This window comes from Macrobrachium nipponense, chromosome 36 (genome assembly GCF_015104395.2).
Source record: "Macrobrachium nipponense isolate FS-2020 chromosome 36, ASM1510439v2, whole genome shotgun sequence".
NCBI lineage: Eukaryota > Metazoa > Arthropoda > Malacostraca > Decapoda > Palaemonidae > Macrobrachium > Macrobrachium nipponense.
Window position 1 is genome coordinate 50,206,886 of NC_087220.1, and position 8,645 is coordinate 50,215,530.

General features: G+C 47.4%; 1 protein-coding gene across 1 annotated transcript in view; it reads right to left on the reverse strand.

Moving 5' to 3' along the window:
* The window catches only part of LOC135203631 (uncharacterized), a 109,572-nt gene that overhangs the window by 86,528 nt on the left and 14,399 nt on the right, over positions 1 to 8,645 (reverse strand). The gene's annotated exons all lie outside the window — the stretch shown is intronic.

Consider the following 8,645-nt stretch of genomic DNA (forward strand, 5'->3'; position numbering starts at 1 on the left):
TCCCTTCTATTCTTTTACGATGTATTTGTTTGTTTATTTATTTATTTTAGTGTGTTAGCTAGCTCTGTCGCCTGTGGTACCTTGCGTTGGGTTACAGTCGGGTTCACGTGGTCCCTCTACTTGTGGTTGTGTTGCTACCGCGCCTTGGTCCACCCTCGATCACGTGTCCCATTAGGCGCCTTACCCTCTCCCTTCCCTCCCTCCCACGTGGTAGGGAGGGGTGCTGGGCCGGGCCTTCCTCGGTTGTCATGACAACCACTGAGCCTCCTCCCTCCCTCTCCCTCTTTGAGGGGGCCGGAGGAGTACCGTACCAGCTGGGTGCCTTGGTGACCCACTTATAGTCTCGGGTACCGGGGGTACCCGATGGGGTATGGGGGTTGGGGGGTTGGCCACCCCTCCCTCTCCCGCCTGCCGCGGCCACCCCGGTGTTCCCGTCTGCTCTCTCCCTCCCATACCCCGCTCCTACCATAACGGACGGAGCCCCTGCTCGCTAGCCGGGGGCCCCTTCTTCGGTTATCTGTTGTTACTGGCTCCGCCAGCGGGCGGGGTAGGTTTTTACCAGTGGTCTATATAGCTTGCCTAGTATACCTTCTTTCCGCTACCGGAGGAGAGCTTGCTCACTTACCCGGGCCCTCCTCTAGTAGTCGGAAGGAAGGTATGTCTTACTCTATAAGTATACATGCCCTCTACTGATGTTGTTATTTATACATATATATATCATCTTCACTGTGTTATTTTTCTTATCTACCTCCGTCGTTCTCTGTCGTGGTTGCTCCTCTTTTGGGCTTCTCACCACTCCTGGTTGCTCTCCTTCCCCGTTCCCGGCGTACGCCGCGGACTCTAACCAGACCGCCCTACTAACCACACATATTGCGGCAGAGGATTAGTTTTACTCTAACTTACATACTCCGGCATGCAACGGAGTCTATGTTAGGCTGTAAGTGTGTAATCCCGATACTCATGTATCCTTCCACTTACAGGCTACCAACTGCAAGGCACCAGGCTGCAATGCAGTCCTACCCCGACGACCCCTGTGGCCACGAGGTGTGCAGGACCCATGCCCCGTGCACCAATACCCACGGCAAGCTGATTGTCTGGCACCATGAGGCATGCACGATATGCTATGACCTTGTGAGTCAGCTTTTGGATGGGGCGAGTAGGTTTCTGGACAATTTTCTTATAATCAATTGTTTATCTTTAGTTTTAAGGCTACTTTAAGCTGTAACTCCGCCATCAGAAGCTTCATATCACCTTCTCTTTCAGGCTGCCGCCGTGAAGGAAGTCGCCTTGGCAACCTTGAAAGCTTGGGTAGGCGGCTTTGGTAAGAACGCCACCAAGGGACAGCCATATATTCTAGATAGGAGGTTGGCTATCCAGATTTTCCCAGGAGGGAAAGCGACGGGGTATGTAGACCCCGCCTCGGCAGCCCCACTCATAGCCTCGATTCAGCGGGAAGTGCAGCAGGCGTTTGGGTCCATCTCAACGCAAGAAACGGTGCCGGACATCGCTACCCTGGACATAAATATTGAGCCAATGGCGGTAGGTGTCGAGGACTTGTTGGTCGAGGTAGGTGCTTCGGGCGCTCAAGGGCTACCTTTGAGCGCACCTGGATCTTCTTCTCCTGTCCCTTCTTCTTCATCTTTCCAAGGCTTCACGGGATCTGAGATCCCTTCGCCTTCACCTGCTCTTTCTGTGCCCCCGAAAGTGAAGGGACAAAGAGAGCAGAAGACCCTCCAGAGGACGACTACCAAAAAGTCGTCGTCTTCTTCGGCACGGAAGTCTTCGACATCCTACGCCGATGCGTGAAGGCCATGTGCTAGCTTTCTTCCCACTCTAAGGGGTCAAGAAGCAAGGCTTCTAAGGAGAAGGACCGAGCTCCGGCCGAGCCAGTACCTTCTCCGGCATCCACTGGATCCGCTCCGGTGACTCCTGTTGGGGTGGCAGCAACTAGTGCTTTTGATCCTGCCACCTTCTCAGCAGGAGTATTGCAGCAAGTGGGAGAGATGGTCGGCTCTCTCGGTACGAGATTTGAGCAAATGTTTGCTCAACTCTCTAGTACTATTAATTAGTCCGGTCAGTCGATTCAGAACCTCTCTAACCGTGTTAGAGAACATGACAACTGTTTCGCTGGCCTGAATCAGGCTCCACAAGCGAACTTTCCAGTAGGAGGTACTGGTTTAGTCCAGCTACCACCTTATGAATCCCTGCCGGCTTTCTCTATGAATAATCCTTGGAGGGTGGCAGCTTATGCTCCCTTCAAGGATGGCATGATTTCTATTCCGGAGTGTGGAACGAGAAGGATTGAGGACTTCGGAGTTCTACCCCCCCAGATTGACTCAGCCTTTCATAGGGTATGCCAGGCTGACTCAAACAGCTCTCAATAGAGAAGACAAGATCTCTAGGGAGACTGTTTTGTACAGCAGGGATCATGCTCAGAGGGAGTGGGTTCATTGCCTGGAGGATTGGGATTGCACAAATACCAAACTCCAGGCCTTCAAGAGCCCTTTCACTATCTTTGCCACAGAGGAGGAGGCTTCTCTCCCATTTGCGACAAAGATGATAGAGACGACTCTTCAAGCCGTACTTAAGGACAAACCCGTTCCCCAGTTAAGGGAGGCGGAACCAACATCCCCGCTCTTCCCTGCGTTCGGCGAGCTGTGGGAGAATCTTCCAGCTACTTTCACAGTGGGGAAGCTGAAACCGGACTGTGCTATGGAACAGTTCGGTGGGAAGCCCTCCCTAGACTGCCTGATAGCCTTATTCATGCAGAATTTGATGCCGAACTAGATTTGGGTCACTTAACTCCCTGATCATCACGCCACTGAACCACTGTTCAAGATCCTAGCGAAGTCTCAACTTCAATCGGTGCAAGCTGATGCTTTCAATTTTTTCACTGCCAGAAGGAACTGTCGAAAGCATGTGTTGCAAGAAGCCACTATTAGGCATGAACCTAATAGGCTTCTTGCTTCCAGCATGTGGGGTGCGGACCTCTTTCCAGAAGCTTCTGTGAATGAGGTACATCACGAGGCTGCAAGGCTTAACCAGAGCCTTAGAGCCAGATGGGGTATCTCATCAAAGGAAGCAAGAGAAACCCACCCGCTTCTGGTAAGAAGTTTTGAAGAGGAATAATAGGAAATTCCCAGCCATACCAGAAGCAGCAGCCAGCAGCAACACTTCGTCCAGCTGTCCCAGTTACTCACAGGGTCAGCCTTCGACTTCGAAGCAAAGCCAACCCATCCTTCTGCTGTCCCCTCAAAATCAGCCCTCGACCTCATACACCGTCTCGCCGGCTTTCAACTCTATGTATGAGAGCCAAGCATTCCCAACCTTTAACAGGTTCTCTAGGGGAAGCAGGGGCTAGAGGTAACTTTCGTCAGCGAGGTTCAGGAAGAGCTGCAAGAGGCAAGCACTTCAGAGGAGGGCGCGGAGGTCAACCCGCTCAGCAGCAGTGAGGCTCCCCAGGTAGGAGGGAGGCGTTCCTCTTCCGTCACAGGTGGGGGTTCAGCAAATGGGCACAGAGCATTGTGTCCAAAGGATTAGGTTGGAGTTGGATCAAAGATCCCCACCAAACAAATCATTCTATCAGGCACCATCAAGGGAGTTGACAGATTATGCGGAGGAACTCCTTCAGAAAGGAGCTATTGCGAGAGTCAAGCATCTAAAATTTCAAGGGCGCTTGTTCAGCGTGCCAAAGAAAGGCTCATCAAAAAGAAGGTAATCTTAGACTTGTCAAAGCTAAACTCCTTTCATTCGTTTGCGACAAGTTCAAAATGCTGACCATCTCGCAGGTGCGGACCTTACTTCCCCGTGGGGCCGTCACCACCTCTATCGATCTTACAGACGCATACTATCATATCCCCATAGCGAGGCACTTCCGTCCATTCCTAGGCTTCAAACTAGGAAATCAGACGTTCTCTTTCAAAGTGATGCCCTTCGGACTGAATGTAGCCCCCAGGGTATTCACGAAAATAGCGGAAGTAGTAGTCCAGCAATTGAGATCGCAAGGGATAATGGTAGTAGCGTACCTCGACGATTGGTTGATCTGGGCACCAACCGTCGAGGAATGTCTCAAAGCCACGAAGAAGGTAGTTCAATTCCTGGAACATCTAGGTTCCAGATAAACAAAAACGAAATCCAGATTCACTCCGGAAACTCGTTTTTCAGTGGCTAGGCATCCAATGGAATTTATCCTCCCACAATCTGTCAATTCCGGTGGTCAAAAGGAAAGAGATAACCAAGTCAGTGAGGCAGTTTCTCAAAAACAAACAAGCTTCAAGGAGAAACCAGGAAAGAATCCTAGGTTACCTTCAGTTTGCCTCAGTGACGGACATCCTTTTGAAAGCAAGACTGAAGGATATAAATCGAGTTTGGCGTTCAAGAGCAAAACGCCAAATCTCAAGACAAGTTGTCAGTGATTCCACAAATCCTTCGCAACCAGCTCCGTCCATGGACAAAAGTGAAGAATCTTGCCAAGTTAGTTCCCCTTCAATATCCTCCTCCGGCGTTAACGATTCACACGGACGCCTCCCTGTCCGGTTGGGGAGGATACTCTCAATTCAGGCAAGTTCAGGGGACTTGGTCCGCCCAGTTCCGCCAGCTCCACATAAATGTGCTGGAAGCAATGGCGGTGTTTCTTACCTTAAAGAGACTCCTTCCCCCAAAGAAGTCTCACCTAAGATTAGTTTTGGACAGTGCAGTAGTAGTACACTGCATCAACAGAGGAGGGTCCAAATCCAAACACGTGAATCATGTCATGATAGCCATCTTTGCTCTAGCAAACAAGCACAAATGGCATCTTTCTGCACCCAACTTGGCAGGGGTAAGAAACTTATAGCGGACGCATTGTCCCGGTCAGTCCCTCTGGAGTCAGAATGGTCTCTAAGAACGACAGGTCGTTCCAGTGGATATGCCAGAGAGTACCAGGTCTCCAAGTAGATCTATTCGCCTCACAGACGACAAGCTCCCTTGCTATGTGGCCCCCAACCTGGACCCTCGGCTTATGCCACAGACGCCCTTGTCGATAGATTGGAATCAATGGAAAAGAATCTATGTCTTTCCTCCAGTGAATCTTCTTTTGAAAGTTCTGAGCAAGCTGAGGACTTTCAAAGGTCTAGTAGCCCTGATTGCTCCAGACTGGCCAAAGAGCAACTGGTATCCTCTGCTTCTGGAGTTGGGTCTCGGCCTCAACAGATTCCCAACCCCAAGCTGTCGCAACCAGTACAAATGAGGACTGTGTTCGCTTCCTCAGGAATTCTTCAGACCCTAACTTTATGGACTTCATGAAGTTTGCGGCTAAAAAAGATGCTAACATTGATCCCCAGAACGTCCTTTTTCTAGAATCAGATAAAAGGGAATCAACTATTAGACAATATGACTCGGCTGTCAAAAAATTAGCATCCTTCCTGAAGGAAACGGACACTACAACCATGACAGTTAATTTAGCTATATCCTTCTTCAGATCCTTGTTTGAAAAAGGCTTAGCAGCTAGCATATTACTACTGATAAATCGGCTTTAAAGAAAATCTTTCAGTTGAGTTTCCAAATAGACTTAACAGAATCTTACTTACGTCTATTCCCAAAGCCTGTGCTAGACTTAGACCTTCTGAAAGGCCTACTTCAGTTTCATGGTTCTTAAATGACGTCCTCAAACTAGCCTCAGATACTGACAACTCGTCTTGCACATTTATAATGCTACTTAGAAAGACGTTAGTTTTATTTAAGTTTCTCGGCCTCAGGGGCCAGAATTTCAGAACTGTCAGCTCTATCCAGGGATTTGGGTCATGTAGATTTTCTCCCCTCAGGAGAAGTTCTACTTTCTCCGGATCGCAGCTTTTTAGCTAAAAAAATGAGGATCCCCTTGCAAGGTGGGCCCCTTGGAAAGTCATCCCACTTCCACAAGATCCTTCCCTTTGCCCAGTATTAACCTTAAGAGCCTTTCTATCTCGTACATCCTCTAGATCCTCAGGTCCTCTTTTTATGAGAGAAAAAGGTGGCACCTTATCAGTTAAAGGAATCAGACAACAGATCCTTTACTTCATTAAACAAGCCAACCCTGAATCATTTCCAAGAGCACATGATATCAGGGCAGTAGCTACTTCAATTAATTATTTCCAACATATGAATTTTGAGGATCTTAAGAAGTATACTGGATGGAAATCACCGACAGTCTTCAAACGTCATTACCTGAAGTCCTTGGAATCATTAAAATTTTCAGCAGTAGCAGCGGGAAACATAGTTTCCCCTGACTCTGCACAGTAGTTGTAGTATAAAGATCCAGGTCTCCTTTCTACCTACTTGTTCAACATGCCTCACCCTACTGCTATGCTTCTACGTGGTACTCTAGCCTTAGCCGCTAGGTTGATATTGGTGGACTGCCCCTTATTTTTTTTGCTAGGGGCACCCACACATTATGCATGTAAATGTGCTTCAGTGTTTCTACCCTTATTTCTGGGCTCAGCCGTGTCGCTCCCATACCGACACCTTTTATATAGGTGTGAGCGAGTCAGAGGCTTCTGACATGTCCAATTTAGCAGTTCTCTGGTATTATAGCAATATTTTACTAGAAATAGTGCTAAAGCAGACATATTTCACTGGGCGGACACGGCCTTCCTCGCCCAGAAATAGATTTTTCCTACGTCAAAATCCCTTTTTTATGCTAGGTAGAACACAATGTGTTTGTATATTTTGTAAATACCAATTAATCTTAGTGAATCTTTATATGTAATTGTTTGGTTACCATTATACTATTCTGTACTTACCATTACTTAATTTAAGCTAATTTTAAGTAACCTTATGTTAATATAGTGTAATTGGTTCTTTGATTCACTTATATTATATACTGATCTTTTTAGTTTTTGTTTCATTTTGACCCTTCATTACCATCTTGTCTGTTTCTCTGGTACTATTTCACAGGCCGACACAAGCTGAGCCCAGAAAAGGGATTTTGACGAAGGAAAAAAAAAATCTATTTCTGGGTGATTGGCTCGTGTCGCCCTGTGAAACCCACCCTGTTTTTTCTTTGCCCACTCTGCAGGACAAGATGATCATTTTGTAAAGGATGGCCACTAGAGGCGCTGCTCTCCGCTTGGCGTCAGTAGTAGTAGTAGTAGCGAACGCATCACCCTTTGGTATCAGCTCTCTCAGGTGGGGGGATTCTGTGATGGAAGGTCTAAATGGTAAATGGCTCGTGGTAGTGGTCTCACTCGCCCATTTCCATATCGACACTTCTTTTATAGAGTGAGCGAGTCAGTTTGACTGACATTTTTCTTGATTTTATTTTTTCTCTGGTAATATTAGGTGATTTACCTAGAAATAATGAACTTAGGATATTTCACAGGGCGACACGAGCCAATCACCCAGAAATAGATTTTTCCTTCGTCAAAATCCCTTTGTTATGATACAATAAAGTTTCATACATACTTACCTGGCAGATATATACGATTAATGGCCCACCCAGCCTCCCCGCAGGAGACAGGTGGAAGAGAGAAAATCTGATAGAAAACGGGAATTGTTCCTAGTCCTGCCACCCAGGGCAGGGCAGTAGATCACCTGACCTACCTGTAGCGAGTGGCGCGAAATTTGAATTTCTGTCGGGGACGACGGATTCTATAGCTAAGTATATATCTGCCAGGTAAGTATGTATGAAACTTTATTGTATCATAACAATATCATTTTTAGGCTGGTAGGCCTATAAGTATTTTTCCGCGAATTTTAAAAAAAACTTTTGTATGTCGACGTAAAATACGTCCAGTCGGCACCCAAGAGACTAAAAATGTCGACATAAAATACGTCCAGTCGGCGTTTAAGGGTTAATGTATACCGTAGCGGCTTCTGAGTTAAGCTAAGGCTAACCTCTTCTTTACCGGCAAGCTTAAAAAGCTTAAGCTTAGATTGCGTTGCTACCGAACCGAACATGTTACATATGTAACTGGTTTCACTACCAAATCTTACACATAAAGATTGACGTATTACAGTACGACATAAAAGATTCGTCTTAATTTCTTAATTTCCCCACATTATTCGCAGAAAATTCGCATATTCGCTGTATTTTTCTATGAGAAATATCCACCAATTCTTGGTTTTTTTTAATCAATTTCATCATAAAATGTACTTTTTGTGATAAAACTTAAAAAAACCAAGTATAAAAATTTTTTGTGAGTTTTCTTGAGTTTTAAAACAAAATAGGCTGTTTTCAGTGTTTTTTATAGGAAGTTCTCACTATTCACCGGGGGTTGGGGGGGGGGGGGGGGGGGGGGGGGGGGGGGGGGGGGGTTGGGGGGGTTGGGGGGGGGGGGAGGGGGGGGGGGGGGGGGGTGTGGGGGGGGGGGCGGGGGGGGGGGGGGGGGGGGGCGGGGGGGGGGGGGGGTGGGGGGGGGGGGGGGGGGGGGGAGGGGGGGGGGGGGGGGGGGGGGGGGGGGGGGGGGTGGGGGGGGGGGGGGGGTTTGGGGGGGGGGGTACACATCCCCTGCAAGTGCGGGGGGACCACTGTATATGTGTATAATGTTAAAGTATGTATGTATGTATTGTATGATATTTATGTATGTGCTATATATGTATGTCTATATATTATATTATATATATATATATATATATATATTGATATATATATATACATCATACATAACATATACATATTATGTTTTTGA